The 14,857-nt window shown below is 43.4% G+C and overlaps 1 protein-coding gene across 1 annotated transcript in view; it reads left to right on the forward strand.

The window, feature by feature from the left end:
• Positions 1-14,857, forward strand: part of LOC111157184 (vascular endothelial growth factor D) — a 38,273-nt gene that overhangs the window by 1,016 nt on the left and 22,400 nt on the right. The window lies entirely within an intron of this gene.

Below are 14,857 nucleotides of genomic sequence, written 5' to 3' on the forward strand. Positions count from 1 at the left end.
AAGTGTAAAATTCAACAGTAATTGAATCCTTGGTTCTTAAGGGCAAGCCTCGGATCCAGACGAGTTGAGAGTAAGGCAAAAGAATTAATTGGATTGTTACTGGCTGAGCAATATTTCACCCAGTTTCATGTATTTTGCAGATTAGACTGTTTTCTTGAGCTATTTTGAAAATGATTTGGATTTCATTGTTTTGATGGTAGAGATAGTAAATCGTTATTGATTTAGGAATTTCTGGCCGCAAATAGACAAGTTAGACGTGAACTTGAGGTTTTGTAGCTGTTGTTAGGACATATATTTTCGGCAGGGGTGATAGCGCCCCCAACAGGAGAAGATTGGTCCTTGGGGTGAATAAGTCTTCCTCTCATTCCATGTGGAATGCCGATGTACATATGGTGCCTAAATAGACATACAGTTTGTAAAGGTTGAACACTGTGCCGGGGGACAGCCACCTTGAGTAGTATGGCAGTCTACTCAGATCTTTCTTTAAAAAAAAAAAAAAGGAAGTCTGGCTTTCCAAATCCCAAATGCACTCCGGAGAAATCACAGCTGTGCAGCCCTACCTCACCGCTGCCAGCCTTCGCGCTGCAGCTCAATGCCAGATGGTAGGCAGAGAGGATCCCACCGTTGAGCCTCAGTGACAGGGGGGAAAATTGGACTCGTTTGAAGCAAATAGGACTTCTCAGGCTGTTCAGCTTTTTTGAAGTCCACGAAACTCAGAAATCCTTCAGATGCGCTGTGTTCATGGAAGCTTTCTTTTTTCCCCCAGCGTTACGCATAGATTTAAAAAATGTTTCCATTTGACTTTGAACGTCACTGCACTTGACAGTACAAGAGAAGATTTTGAATTGTTGGAAAGAAGGAATATGTTTTAGGTTCTTCCGCTCTTTTAAAGAATTCACACACCAAGAATTCTCTAGGTGTTCTGGGCACAGTGAGGTTTGAAGTGGTTCACATGTACTGATCACACATGAACTTATTTCTTGGGGCGGAGGAAGAAAGCATGTGAATTTGCATGTGACAGAAGACATGACCTTCTACATGGAAGATGCAGCATCATTTGCTTAGGAATACACTATTAGCAATTTTTATATATATATGTCTGAGTTTCATTTAAAAAGTGAAGCTACACACATTGCGCTTCCGTCTACCCAACCCCCAGCTAAATTAAATGTTTCCGATGTGAAGGGGCGGGAGGTGCCTAGAGTAAACAGAAGTTTCGACATAGATGAGACTGGACCGTGTGAGGGATGAGGAGCTGTACCCTATAGGTTATTAGGCTTTTCCTTTAACCCCTTTTTCTTAAGAGAAAATCTAAGATGGAAGAAGCTTCTTAATGTTCTTCTTGTTTAAAGGAAAATTTAGTATGGAAGCGTATTCGAGATGGTAATGAACACTGGGATATGAATTTATTCTTTTGCTTTCGGGGATAAAAATGTTCCATTTATTATTAGACATTTTCAGGGTCCTTCTCAGTAGTAGGTCTGTGAGCCTGTTCTTCTCTCCATCCTCCTGTCTAGACACAGCCCTGGCTGTTCCTAAATGGATCCCTTCCCCTACAGTCCTCACTTTCTGTCCTTAAACATTGTCCTTGTCTTCGCTTTGACTAGTCTTGCCTCTACCCTAATCATATGAGTCTGTGAATATTTTTTCTGCAACAACCACGCATCGAGCCACTGATATCCTAGACGATTGTACTTAATGCCACTTTAGAGTGAGGCATCCTATTTTCTTTAGGCTTGCCACCTGTATTTAGGAAAGCTGTTTGGGGTCAGCAGTGCATGGACTTTGTGGACTGAGATAATTCTGTTTGAAAATCTCAACTCAAATCTGCACATGCTGTTTAGCTGCTAACTTTCTCAATCTAAGCAGAACACATTTTCTTCTAGAAACAACATCAACCCAGTGCCTGATCTTGGCTCACTAATAGAATCAGATTAACCATCTAGATGTGGGATTTATTGGTGTCTGTTTTCTCCAGCTTTTATTTTACAGTTGGGATAGTCCTGTAAATTTGCACAGGATGTGCACTGCCCAACTCTAGGAAGCTTTACATAGACTCACTTCTGTCTGTGACAGCCCTGAGTCCCATAGTGTTGACATTTTGGGCATTTGGTAATAAATACCTACAATTTCACTGTCCAGTCGTTCACACTGACTGTCTGGCCAGCACTATTTTGGTTTACTTGATAAGCAGTTGCTGTCATGGGGAATCCTGACATCTCCTATGAAGCCAGCCTCCCTAAATCTTTTCAGCATCACTGATGCAGACACATCACTAGAGTGATGAAGGAGTAACTCCAGGTTATGATAGGCTTTCCCAACTCTTTTCTGGCAAAACTGATTTCCTTCTCCTCCTCACTACCTTATAGCCCTGTCCTTCTTCACTGGTGGATGAATGTTGCTGGGGGTTGGAGTCATTCAAACTGTATGTGATACCAAGACCCACTGGAACGTGGGGTACCTCTTAACTTTCATGAGAAGTCCCATGGCCAACAAGACTTTGTAAGCCTGGTGTCACGTGCCTTTTCCTGACATCCACTCTAGAGCGAACTGAATAACAAGAACTGAGTGCATCTTGCATATTTCACTCCAGGAATCGGACCCTCCGTTCCCCTCCCTCTTTTCACATTCTAAGTCCCACACCGAGAAGCCCATTGACGTTGCTAGTCACACGGCCTACTGAGTTCTTGTTCACTTTTCGATCAGGCACAGTCCTTGGCACAAAAGACATTTGAAATGTTTTCTATGAACTTCTTCACTTATGACCCCGTGGCTAAATGGGTTGAATTACTTGCTTCTATACACAGATCTGCTCTACCCCTACTCAGTCACCCTGAATGGTGGTTGAAGCTTTCATATCTCCGTAGCGTATTATTGGTATTCAGGATACAGTAGAACCCTCCCTGTATCTTGTGTCTTCCTTGTGTGACTTTTTTTTTTTATTTTAAAAATCCTGATTTGGACTTGTGGATGAGCCTGTACTGTAGACCCCTACGAGTGCTAGGAAAAACATCAGTAATGCTAAATGTTGAACGAGTTCCATTATGGAACTCCCTTTTGGGAGCAGCTTATAAAAGATAGCTTATGGAGCAAAAATACAGTGTTCGGACACATGAACGCTTCCACGTAGAACCTGATGTGGTAAGATCTGGAACTCCTGGGCACATGTATCGTCACCACAATTGGCTCGAGGTCCTAGAGAAGTCGGGACACACATGAGAGCAACCTTGTTTCTGAGCACATTTCTAAACCCAAGTCTTTCCTACCACTCGAGATTAGCAGTGAGGATGGGAAACTACACGTAATTGGGAATGTGATTGAGATGCATGGAGAGGAGTCCTTTCTTTTTAGGTGGCTTGCATGTGAAGTCCACTTTTGTCTCTCTTGCCACTAGTTCTTATAATCTCTACCAAGACATTAGGACATTATAAAACCAAGACACATTGAGGCCTCCCCGCATGTCGTGAAAGCTGTGACCAATCATCACATCCCAGTTGGTGAAGGATCTCCTTTGCTTCTCATTAGGACTTAACCGTGGTTGACAGTGCATTCACTGAATGTTGAGCCCGTACTATGTCTGGGCACTGGTCTCAGTGCTGGAAATGCAACAGGAAAGAGGACAGTGTTTTGACTTTCATGGAACTTACATTCCAATGGCAGGGAGAGGCAGGCAGTAGCAAATCTAGAATGTGGAGTATCTCAAGGTGGTCCCATGGAGAAAATCAAGCAGGAGGAGGAGACACAGAATGATGGGTGGGAGAGACTTACCGGATCTGATTTCATTTGTGCAGAGCCCTGAAGGAAGTGAGGTGGGTGGGACAACCATTGCGCACTGGCCATGGGGAGGGCCGGGAAATGACTTGGGTGTTTGGGTTGTAGCTCCAGTGGAGGTGGAATTAGAGGCAGGAGCCAGAGCCACAGTTGTTGAGGTTGGAGAAGTAGCCAGGGCAGATCATACAGGATGTGGCTGTGTTCTAGTAAAACTTTATGGATACTGAAATTCGAATTGCTTATCACTTTCATACATCATGAAATAATCCTTATCTTCTCTTCATTTGTTTCAACCATTTAATATTATTAAAAATAATCCTTAGCTCACAAATGACAGTGAAATAGGCTGTAGGCTGGATGTGGCCCGTGGGTCATAGTTTGCCAACCCTGATCTATATCATTACATGATTTTATCCTCTGCAGTCTGTTTACTGGTACCCGACATTTTTAATTGGTGTCTAAGTTTAGTGTTTTGTCATCCTCTGCTAGAAGGAAAGTTTTTTAACAACAGGGACTTTTCTCTTTTTTTCTTTCTCTCCTCCTTTGTTTTTTGTTTTAAGAAGTTGCTTATGCTCTTTGGCATTGTGCATGCACCGCTGCTCCAACTGCAGCCAGAGTTCCTTTGCCCACATGGCGTCCACATCCTTCATACCCCCTGCAGGGTACCCTGAGTCCGGGGAAACTGCACTGCATGCTACCGGGTCTCGGTCACTTAGTACAAAGCCCGTAAGAGAATAGATAGTAACAAGTGTGTGTGGACGGACTGATGGACAAGGCCTCTGAGATTTTGACATACCCAGCTTACAAACTGCCACATTAAATCATCTCCAACGGCTCCTCTCATCGTAGCTTGTCTGATTTCCGTTGTTTACATTCAGAGCGTTTTTGATAAGGCAGTTGATTCCCCATGTGCCATCTTCCTCTGGGGATTAGAAAGGGGTCAGATGACGGTATCAAAGAACACTGCAGTGTCCTTATAGCCACAGGCCCTCCAGTAAGGTGTTCACTCCTAGGAGCCAGTTACAGAAGGATGTCCCCTTCACCCATTTTCTAGCCTTAGTGGTCACAGAAAGAGAGGCAGGGAAAACCGCGTTGGGCCACATGGCAGATCTGGATAAAATACAGACACCTTGAAGATTTCCTTCATCTTTGGGATTCCTGAGAAGTGCTATCTATGTTTCCATGTGGTGATTTGTGGGGATGTGGTAGATTATGGCAAAGCACTCTGGTTCAGTACTTTGTCAGTCAGCATCGGCCATGGTATGCTGCAAAAACAAGCACCCCCACAGATCGTGGTGACACAGAAACAGGTTTATTTATTTCTCCTACTGCAGAACCATCTGGGTTAGTTCAGGGTCATCGCTAGCTCAGGATGAAATTGGCTGAACATCCACATCTTAAATGTCATCAATCTCTGTGACAGGGCAGGAGAGCCCCCGGAGAGTTTTGCTTTGGCAATTAAATGCTCTGGCCTGGCAGTGACTCATGTCACTTCTGGTCACAGTCCCTTGACCCATCGCTCCATCGAACCACAAGGGGCCAGGAAGTGCTCAATCCTTCCATGTGCTCAGAAGAGAGAGCTGGAAATATTTGGTGAACAGGATAAATGACTAGCAGCCCAGCTCTGATTGCTTCTAAATGTTTTCGAACATGTCTTTGAGATGGGAAACAACCATGGTTGGCTACTCGGGTAGAGTTGCTGAAGGAAGACACTCAAGTTTATTTCTGCTGTTCAAGAGTCGGCTTCTTGTCCCTAGAGAAAGAACAGCTGTACATTTCAGTTCAGTAAGTATTTGTGGAATGTCTGCTGTGTGCCAGGCACATGAGTGGAAATGATATTTTTATGAAATAAAGATGTCTTAGTTATTTTCATGTCTTACCAATGACTGAGGAGTTCAGTTGTGGCCTACAGGAAGGATAATTTTAAGGCCTGGAACTTTAGGTAATATTGCCAATTTTTAGGAGTCTTTTTTTGGTTGTTCATTGTTACCTAAACAATCATAACAGTCACATGTTTGACAAAAGTATTGCTTTTCTGAAGTCTAGGTTTGGTGAAAATTGTTTCTGGAGAGAGAGAATGACATTTGCGGGATACAGGCATGACAAATATTTTGTTGCTGCTTACGGTTCCATTCTGGAGAGAGTTAGGAAGGGTGTAATTTTGACTAGGTGAATGCCCTGAATTCATCCTAAATTAAGATTCCCCAAAAAGGAGAGTGGGCTGAAAAAGTAAAAGTAGACTTTGCAGTGGTGTGCGTGGTTCATAACTACACCCTTAGAGCAAGACTGGGGATCACTGGGCATCTTCGACGGTGCAGAGGATATTGGTAAGGAAGAGGAGAGCCATGGATGCTGACGTGGGACCACTGCATCTTTGGAAGAAGGGAAAAAGGGGACACACTGGACTGACTCCCAGCAGTATAGTGGGGTGCCTTGCCAAAAAGACATGAGGATTTACATAAAGATCCTCTGCTCAGATTATATTATATAACAGATTATGTTATACTTAGGCTGAAATGGGACTGTAGCAATTAACTGTTGCCACAGTAACGCTGTGTAACAAACCAGTCCAAACTTCAATGGCTTAAAAAATCCTTTCTCACTCTTGTTGCTGTGGGTCAGCTGGGAGTCAGGATCAAGGCTCGAGCCATTGGTTGAATGTGGGTCTGCCCCACATGTCTCTCATCCTCCTTTGATCAGTGGGCTAGCAGGGGCAGGTACTTGTGATAGCAGAAATGTAGAAGTGTACACTCATGTGTACATTTCAACTCTCTGTATCATATCTTGTAATGCGTCACTGGTCAGAGCAAGTCACATGACCCAACATCAATAGGGCTTAGAAAGACACTTCTCCCTTTTTGTGGGGAGCTGTGGGGTTGTTTTTTTTTTTCTTTAAAGATTTTATTTATTTATTTGACACCAAGAGAGATCACAAGTAAGCAGAGAGTCAGAGAGAGAGGGTGAAGCAGGCTCCCCACTGATCAGAGAGACCGATGTGGGGCTCTATCCCAAGACCCTGAGATCATGACCTGAGCCCAAGGCAGAGGCTTAACCCACTGAGCCACCCAGGTGCCCCTGTGGGGTTGTTTTTAACAATAACCATATTACCATGAAGGCTTTGAGTTGTTTTCTTACAAATTGGGCCCTTGATCTTTGACATCGGTGTAAAGAAACTGTAACAGACCTCAGGAATATATACTCTTGGGGTTATTCAGAGCATCCTTCTGAGTCTTGCCACTCGAGTGCATCCCACAGTCATCTGCCCCACATTTCCTAAGCACAGATACATCAGATGGGAGCAGAGCCATTGAGTGGAACATGGATTTAAAACACATAAGGGGGGGGTGGTGCCTGGGTGGCTCAGTCGGTTAAGTCTCCAACTCTTGATCTCAGGGTCATGAGTTCAAGCCCCACACTGGGACCACACCCAGTGTAGAGCCTATTTAAAAAATAAAAATAAATGAAATATGTAAAGGGGCATGTTAACTAAATTGAATTTAATAAAAATTTTTAATATTCAGACTTTAAAAAATGTAAAGGGAGCATAGAGGTATCCCCAGATCTCCACATTTGGCTGGGTAGAAAACCACCCACAGCACTCATCAAACTGGAGGATGTGGAGGTCCCGGGCATCTTAGTCCTCCAGTATCTCCCTAAAATACCCAGACGGCTTTGCACACACAGAGAAATGCATGTACATGGTTTCCCTGAGTTTGTAATCCTTTTCCCTAATCAAGTTTAATTAAACACCCAAGGTTTCTTACAGATATGCATTTCGGTACAGAACTACATAAGTCAAAGAGCCACCAAGAACATGAGGCCCCCAGATGACCAGGTTCCTGGATTTCAGAGAAGGACCAGGCCCTCGGCTCCCTCCAAGTAGCCACAGCAGTAATTTCTAACAAGGCTGCATTCTCCTTCCTGCCCTCAGTTGGTGCACCCCATTCTATTAGGTACCATCTGTTCTGGGTAAGACCAGACTCCCAATAACAGAATACAAAGGTTTAAGATGTGGGTTGTTTCTTCATCCGTCTATACAGATATTACGTAAAACCTGGGCAGATTACTTTGAAATTGGCCTTTCATCTGAAAACCCTTCCAACAAATGTTAAAAAAGAAGATGAAAAAACTTGTCCTTGCTTTACCCTGGAAAAGTTTTTCTCTTTTCAGTTTTTAATTACTGTGACGGAAGTTGCGCCATCTTGCTCTTGTCAGACTCGCCTCCGGTTACTGAGGGAGACCAGGGGCCAGAAGACACACAAACTCCTGAACTGCAGTGCAGGCCCAGATGCTGCCCCGCCCCCCCCCCCCCACCGCCAGAGAAAGGAAAGAAAGGGCCTTAACATTACTAAATGCCTACTCGGTGCCTGCCCCTTTCCCCCATCAGACCTCATGAATCTCCCCATCAGGTACTGAGGTGGGCACTGGGAGCATCACCAGCCATAAAACGAGGGAAGGAAATCCAGCTTTAAGGAAGTTCAATAATTGACCCTCAATCACATAGCTAAAAAGGAGCAGTGCCTTGATTCGAAGCCTGCTTGCTTTATTTTTTTATTTTTTTAAAAGTCATTAACATTTCCCCCTTTTGGCGGGCAGTTCCATGAATTTAAACACACTGTAGAGATTTGCGTAACGCGCCGTAATCAGGATAGGGAAACATTCATTTATGCTCTCCTTTCCGAGTCACATCCTCCCGCCAAAGCCCTGGCAGCCTCCGATCTGTCCTCAGCACAATCATTGGGGTTTTTTAAGAATGTCGTAAATGGAGTCATACAGTACATAACCTCTTAAGATTGGCTTCTTTCACTGCCAATGCCCTGCGGACCCATCTGAGTCCCCTGGCGCACCAGATCGTTCTGTTTTCTTGCTGAGTGGTATGTCACAGGCTGGATGGAACAGTTTGCTTAAGTACTCACACATTGAATGACATATGGGTTGTTTCCAGTATGGGGACTATGATGAAGAAAGCTATTGTAAACAAACCTTAGTGTAAAGGCTTTGGGGTAAACCTAAGTCCTCTTTTATCAAGGGTCAATTCCCAGGAGTGTGACTGCTGGGTCATATATTGGGTGTCTGCTGAACTTTGTCAGAAACTGCCAACACATGCTCCAGAGTGCTGTTCCATTAACAACTCAATGCCATGCATTCCCCTCTCCAGTTAGCTGTGGTTTAAGCTTCTTTTCAGGGAATATTATTTTCACTTGGGAGCTGCAGGAGGCAAAGGCAGAAAAGTTCATTTGGACTCATTAAGGTAACGTGGCCCAGGGACTCGAGGGACAGGGGGAACTGTATTTGGGGAGGACAGCTGGGAGGATGTCTGTGCCACCTGGACCCCAAACTGAGAAAAATTTGGTGGTTTTGGCTAAGCTTTAAACATTTTGTTGGAACTGAAATGCCAGCTGCTATTGCCGCAAAACAGAAGTTACTAAGAGGTGAAGGGAACGCAGAAATATTTGTGTTGCAACCTGATCCACAAACCCAAACCCACTGCAAAGGGAAATTGCTAACTGCTGTGATGCCCCTGACCTCCAGGGGCAAGTAATAGAACTGTGACCCCAGGCAACACTTGTAAATCCCTAAGCAGATCTAGGGAAAGTCGTGTGAAATGTGTTTCCTCCATAGCCCACCCTGAAGTTTCTGGATTTTCCCAATATATAAATTCTAGTCACTCCACCTCCTTATTATCAAGCTTCCTGAAGATATTGCCAACATGTTTGACAAAATAACATAAACTGTTTTTAAGAGGCGTGGAATCCCAGGCTCAGACTCCCTGCTCTCACAGAGGTCCAGAGAGGAATTTTGCAAAGCTGGTCTTTTCCCCTATCTAGAATGGGAAGACTCCTAATAGCATGGGAATGGATGGCTCAAGAAAAGCTTTTCATGGAGCTTTGGAGGAAAGTAGTCAGCGGCCCCACTCTGAAATTCCTTGCCGAAGGTCTGAGAGCTTGGAGCAGGGATCTGAGCCATGTTGTGTACTCCAGGCCATGTTCCTGCCGCTCAGGCATCCATGTCTATACTCCTCATTTATATTTTCTTTCAAATACTTTATGGACTGCCTTGTGAAAGGATTGTAATTGACACTCCCCTGTTGAATTCCAGTAGGTGGAAGTACTACCTATTATTTTTCTTTCTGTTTTGAGAAATGGGTTGTTTTGAGTCCTTGGAAATTTGAGAAGCAATTTATTCTATAATTTCGCCTGGTCTCAAGAAGGCAGCTGGCCTCCTCATGCTCTTTGACCTGGAAAACATTCTGGTTGGTCTTCAATCTTGAAAAAGTCATACAGGTTGGGAACTGGTGTACTATCAGTCAGACTTAAGAAAGGCTTTGGAAATCCACTTAAGGAAGATACTTACACAAGTATTTTGAATCCAAGGTGTAACCCAAAAGGATTTTAAGAATAAGATTATTTCTCAGCATGCGTCTACCATTTATTCCCTACTGAATGGACTTGTACCTAGCTCAGGCACTAACCAAGGTCTTTGGACTTAGACCAGCATGCACCAATCCCCACAGAGGAGTGGTTCTCATTAAAATCACTTGGGAAGGTTTTTTTCTAAGATTCGTTTATCTGAGAGAGGGAGAGAGCATGAGGCGTGGGGAGAGGAGGGGCAAAGGGAGAGAAACAGACTCCCTCTTTAGCACAGAACCCATCATGGGGCTCAATCTCACAAACCTGAGAGTATGACCTGAGCTGAAATCAAAGAGTCTGCCGCTTGTCCGACCGAGCCACCTATGTCCCCTAAAATCACTTGGGAAGATTTTTTAGCTAGACTTTTGACTTTGAAGTAGTCTTAGATTTACAGCAAAGTTTCAAAGGTAGTATAGAGAATTCCTATATATCTCCCGCCCATCCTCCCCAAAGGCTAGCAAACACTCAGAAAGTTAAACAAACAAACGAAAAACCTGATGACGAAGCTTCAGCCCAGTACCTCTGAGGATGGGGTCACAGATTGAAGCTTCTTTCCCCAGGAGGTTCAAGGTGAAGCCAAGAGTGAGGAGCACTGCTACAAACCCTTACTTCTCCAAGTATGCTCAGCCAGCCAGCAGGACCACCATCATCCGGGATCTTGTTAGAAATGTGGCATCCTAGGTCATGCCCCGAATCTCCTGCATCAGGATCTGCTTTCTAACAAGATGGCCAGGAGATTCGTATGCCCATTAAGCTTTGAGAAGCACTACTCTATACAAAACGTTACACAGATCACAGAAACCTGGGCCTGATGGCTCGTTGTCAAATGCATGATGTATTTATTACTCATCAGTTGCTTCCTCAGATATCTACTAAGTGCCTGTTGCATAAAAAGGATGAAGCAGACCTGTGTTCTACCTTAGAGGAGATCACAGTGTAGTAAGGGAAATGCAGTGTGTTCATAAATCATACAGTGTAAGTTAGGGACATCATATAAGCTTGATGGAGGAAGCAGCATCGGATTTGGACTTGGAAAGAGGACACCTGGAGGAAGATACTTGAATGATAATTGACGTAGTTTGAACAAATGAGTTATCTCAGGATTAGATTTGCTCTAGTGTTTGATGAATCAGTTTTTTCACCTATTTAATGAATCTTTAGCTCTTACCGTTGCTATGTGAGTAGGACATCTCCTTACTGCGGCAGTAGCCCTTACAGCCCAGTGGGAAAGACAAACACCGAGCAAGTAATGACACAAATAATTCATTAGTGTCAGCAGTGGTAAGCGCTGGGAAGGAGAAAAATGCGGTGCTGTGAATCCATGTGACCTAGGGACCAGACCCCGGTGGGATTGGGAGTTGTGCGGGAGGTTTCCCTAAGAACGTAACACCTGGCTAAGAAAGGCTCAACGGGACAGAGAGTGGAGGGCACTCCCAAGCAGAGGGAACAGCATGGACCAAGGCCAGAGCAAGAAGAAATGAACAAAAGAACGAATCAACGAAGTGGATGTCCAGTAATATCCAGCTCTCCAGTATTTTCCATTGCCTCCTGAATTGGTACAGTGGATGTGAAGTGGTACGTCTTAGGGCCAACCTCTCCCTAATCTTATTCCCTGGTCTTCCCATTCATCAACTTGCTCTGTTCCCAAAGTGACCCTCCCCCTGTTCTTTTCAGTAGGGCTTCTTGATATCCCCAAATCATGCCCCTGTTTACTCTTTGAAGGTGTTACTTGACTAGATATTTTTGAGGACAAGCAGGGATGGAAATTTATAATTTAAACTAGTAGGCACGCAGGAAGCCTTTGATTTCCTCACAACACGGAGAATGCCCGGTGACCTTAGCAATTAACAAAAGGAAAAATGGTTCCCCTTCCTTCCTCTTGCCCTGCAGGGACCGGTATACATTTAAATAAGGGTACGAAAATAAATAAATAAATAAGGGTACGATCTTGTTACAAAGGCTTTAAGCCTCACATTTTAGAAACTGGCTCTGGTCGCCAGGACATCAGAGAATGATTTGTTATTTAGGAGTGAAATTGCTAACAGTATCAGATCAATTATCACACAAGTGAATAAAACGACGCTGTAACAAAAAGCAGAGACCAGGCAAGCCTGCTTCACTTCTTCCTCTCGCTGAGTGCTTTCTAATTACTTTAGTTTTGACTAGGACTTCCACTAGAAAAGAGGAAGAAATTACGAGCAGCTCATTTGGCAAATGTTTGGTAGTTAAAACCGTTGAAATCAATGGTTTAAATATATATTCGGGACTCTATTTTATACTTGGCGATTTTAATTTTTGTCTTCCCCAAGCAGATAGCATCAAGTTAATTATACAAAAATCAACCAGCGCAGAAAGTCTATTGGAGCCCAGCCACCATTCTTGATCCTTTGTAGACGTATCCACTGACAAATGAGTTGTCAGGTTTAGGCTGATGCTGAGTGGTTAGTACTCCCACTTGTAGTAGTAAAATGACCACCTGCAGTTTCTCAGCGATTTCAAACTAGATTTGAAATTATGAGACTTACAGCATGCTTAAATAGCTCTGAGTATTTGAGTAAATGCTTCTTTTTTTTTTTTTTTTTTTTATGATGAGGGAAGTCTTGAGCTGCTCAGTGCCTTTCATGCAATCCAGAGATTTGAAATCTTTCTGCAGAGTTCTCAGTTGGGTAGTTTAAAACCATTTCTGAGATTGAATTGAAGCCTGTCAGAGCTATGCGTACATCCATCGCTCTATATTTATGGATGGTATTGAATGAAATTTGCCTCAATAAATAAAACTCCTTCAGATACAACATGACTTTTAAAACATTAGAAAGGTATTTGGTTTATTTTCATCTGGAAGCAATGGTGTAACAAAATTTTATTTCAAGGATGACATTGAGTATGAAATAGTAATACTGTCCAATCAGAAGAGGCAATGAATAATCAGAAAAAGAGGGGCTATTGACAAATGAGTCTTTAATGGAGAATCACTGCTTTTCCAAATTGACAGTTGAACATTTAGACAGTTTCATCCCCAGATTCCCTAGATGAAGAAACTGTGGCCTGCCCCTTAAACTTGATGCCTGTTCCACAAGCCCTATCTTTGCTCTCCAAGCTTCCTCCTCCCCATGCTCCCCCAAAATTACCTGGATTTAAACTTCACAGAGAAGTGAGAAATCCTAGGTCCCAAGCAGCCTTACAATCCACAAACCCATGTCATTCTCTGCAGGCCTCCTATTCTGGAAGGTGACCCTTTCCTCCATTCATGCATTTATCTCTGGAACTTAGGTCAAACCAGCCCCTCTGCTTTCTTTCCTGCATATGTGTTCCGTGTCTTCCTCTCTGGTGGCACTTAACCTTAGCTTAGAAACATTTTCCAAAGCTCCCCCGCTTTTATTACACACACACACACACACACACACACACACTCATATCTGAACTTCCAAGCAGGATGACCTTCTCAGTTCATGTTTTGAGATCTTTTCTAGTCCATAGCCATGATAGGTAAAATAGAGAATTGATCAAGGGGCGCCTGGGGGGCCCAGTCGGTTAAGCGTCTGCCTTCGGCTCAGGTCATGATCTCAGGGTCCTGGAATTGAACCCCAGTTTGAACTCCCTGCTCAGTGGGGAGCCTGCCTCCCCCTCTCCTTCCTGCTCATGCCCTCTCTTACTATCTCTGTCGCTATCTCCGTCTATCTCAAATAAATAAATAAGATCTTTAAAAAAATTGATCCAATGCTGGTAAACATGTGCAGATGGCAAACACTGGCAGAAATGGTACCAAGACCACGAAGCCGAAAAGATCAATGCATTGTACACCCTAAACTTATGCCAAGTGGTATGTCCGTTATATCTCAGTACAACTAAACTTTCAAGAAACATGAAGCTGAAGTTGCAGAGCTGGGTCTGGAAGGTGGAGGCCTCCGAGAGTTCAACGTCAGTGGGCAGGACGCTCTGGGAGTGCATTCCATCAGCTCTCTGGAAGCCAAAGGAAGAGTTCCCATTCACTGCTGCCCGGAGCGTGTCTTCTATGAAGCTGCTTAACTAGAGGTAAAGGAGGAAGCAGATACTTCCTAGCAGCCAGGACTTGAACTAAGCTGATCCCTGAGACATAAATACTCAGCAAGATTCTGGATTCAGGGTTCTGGGAGTCAGGGGGTATAACCGCAGAACTTCTCAGTGAAGGAAGAATAGAGAAAAAAAAAGACAATCCTGTCCCCAATGAAGGTGAAACTACTAAACAAAATTCCAAAGCACATACAGGTGATTATTACTAAGAAAGACAGCCAATGAAGTTTATCATCAGGATATAAATCATATATATATTAATTTAAAATAGAATTTGAAGAAATAAGTGTATTTGGAACCCTCATAGAGATAAAGAAAGGAATAATATAAGATACAATGACAAATTAGGAGAAACATACAGAAATGAAGTGAAATGGAATTAGAAATATGGTGATTGAAATTAAAAACTTACCAAAATAAACTCTAGGCTCACACAGTTGGGGAACTGGTGATTGGGAAGATGAACCAATTAATTTAACACATTGAAGAGAGATGAAGGGAGAACCAAACATAAAGGTGAAAGCACATTTAAGAGACCTGTAAGATCACTAAAAGGCTCCAATACATGTCTGATAAGTATTTCAGAAATAATTGAGACAATGTAATACATAGAATAATGAAAAATA

Source organism: Enhydra lutris, unplaced genomic scaffold (genome assembly GCF_002288905.1).
Source record: "Enhydra lutris kenyoni isolate GAN:26980312 unplaced genomic scaffold, ASM228890v2 scaffoldscaffold52, whole genome shotgun sequence".
NCBI lineage: Eukaryota > Metazoa > Chordata > Mammalia > Carnivora > Mustelidae > Enhydra > Enhydra lutris.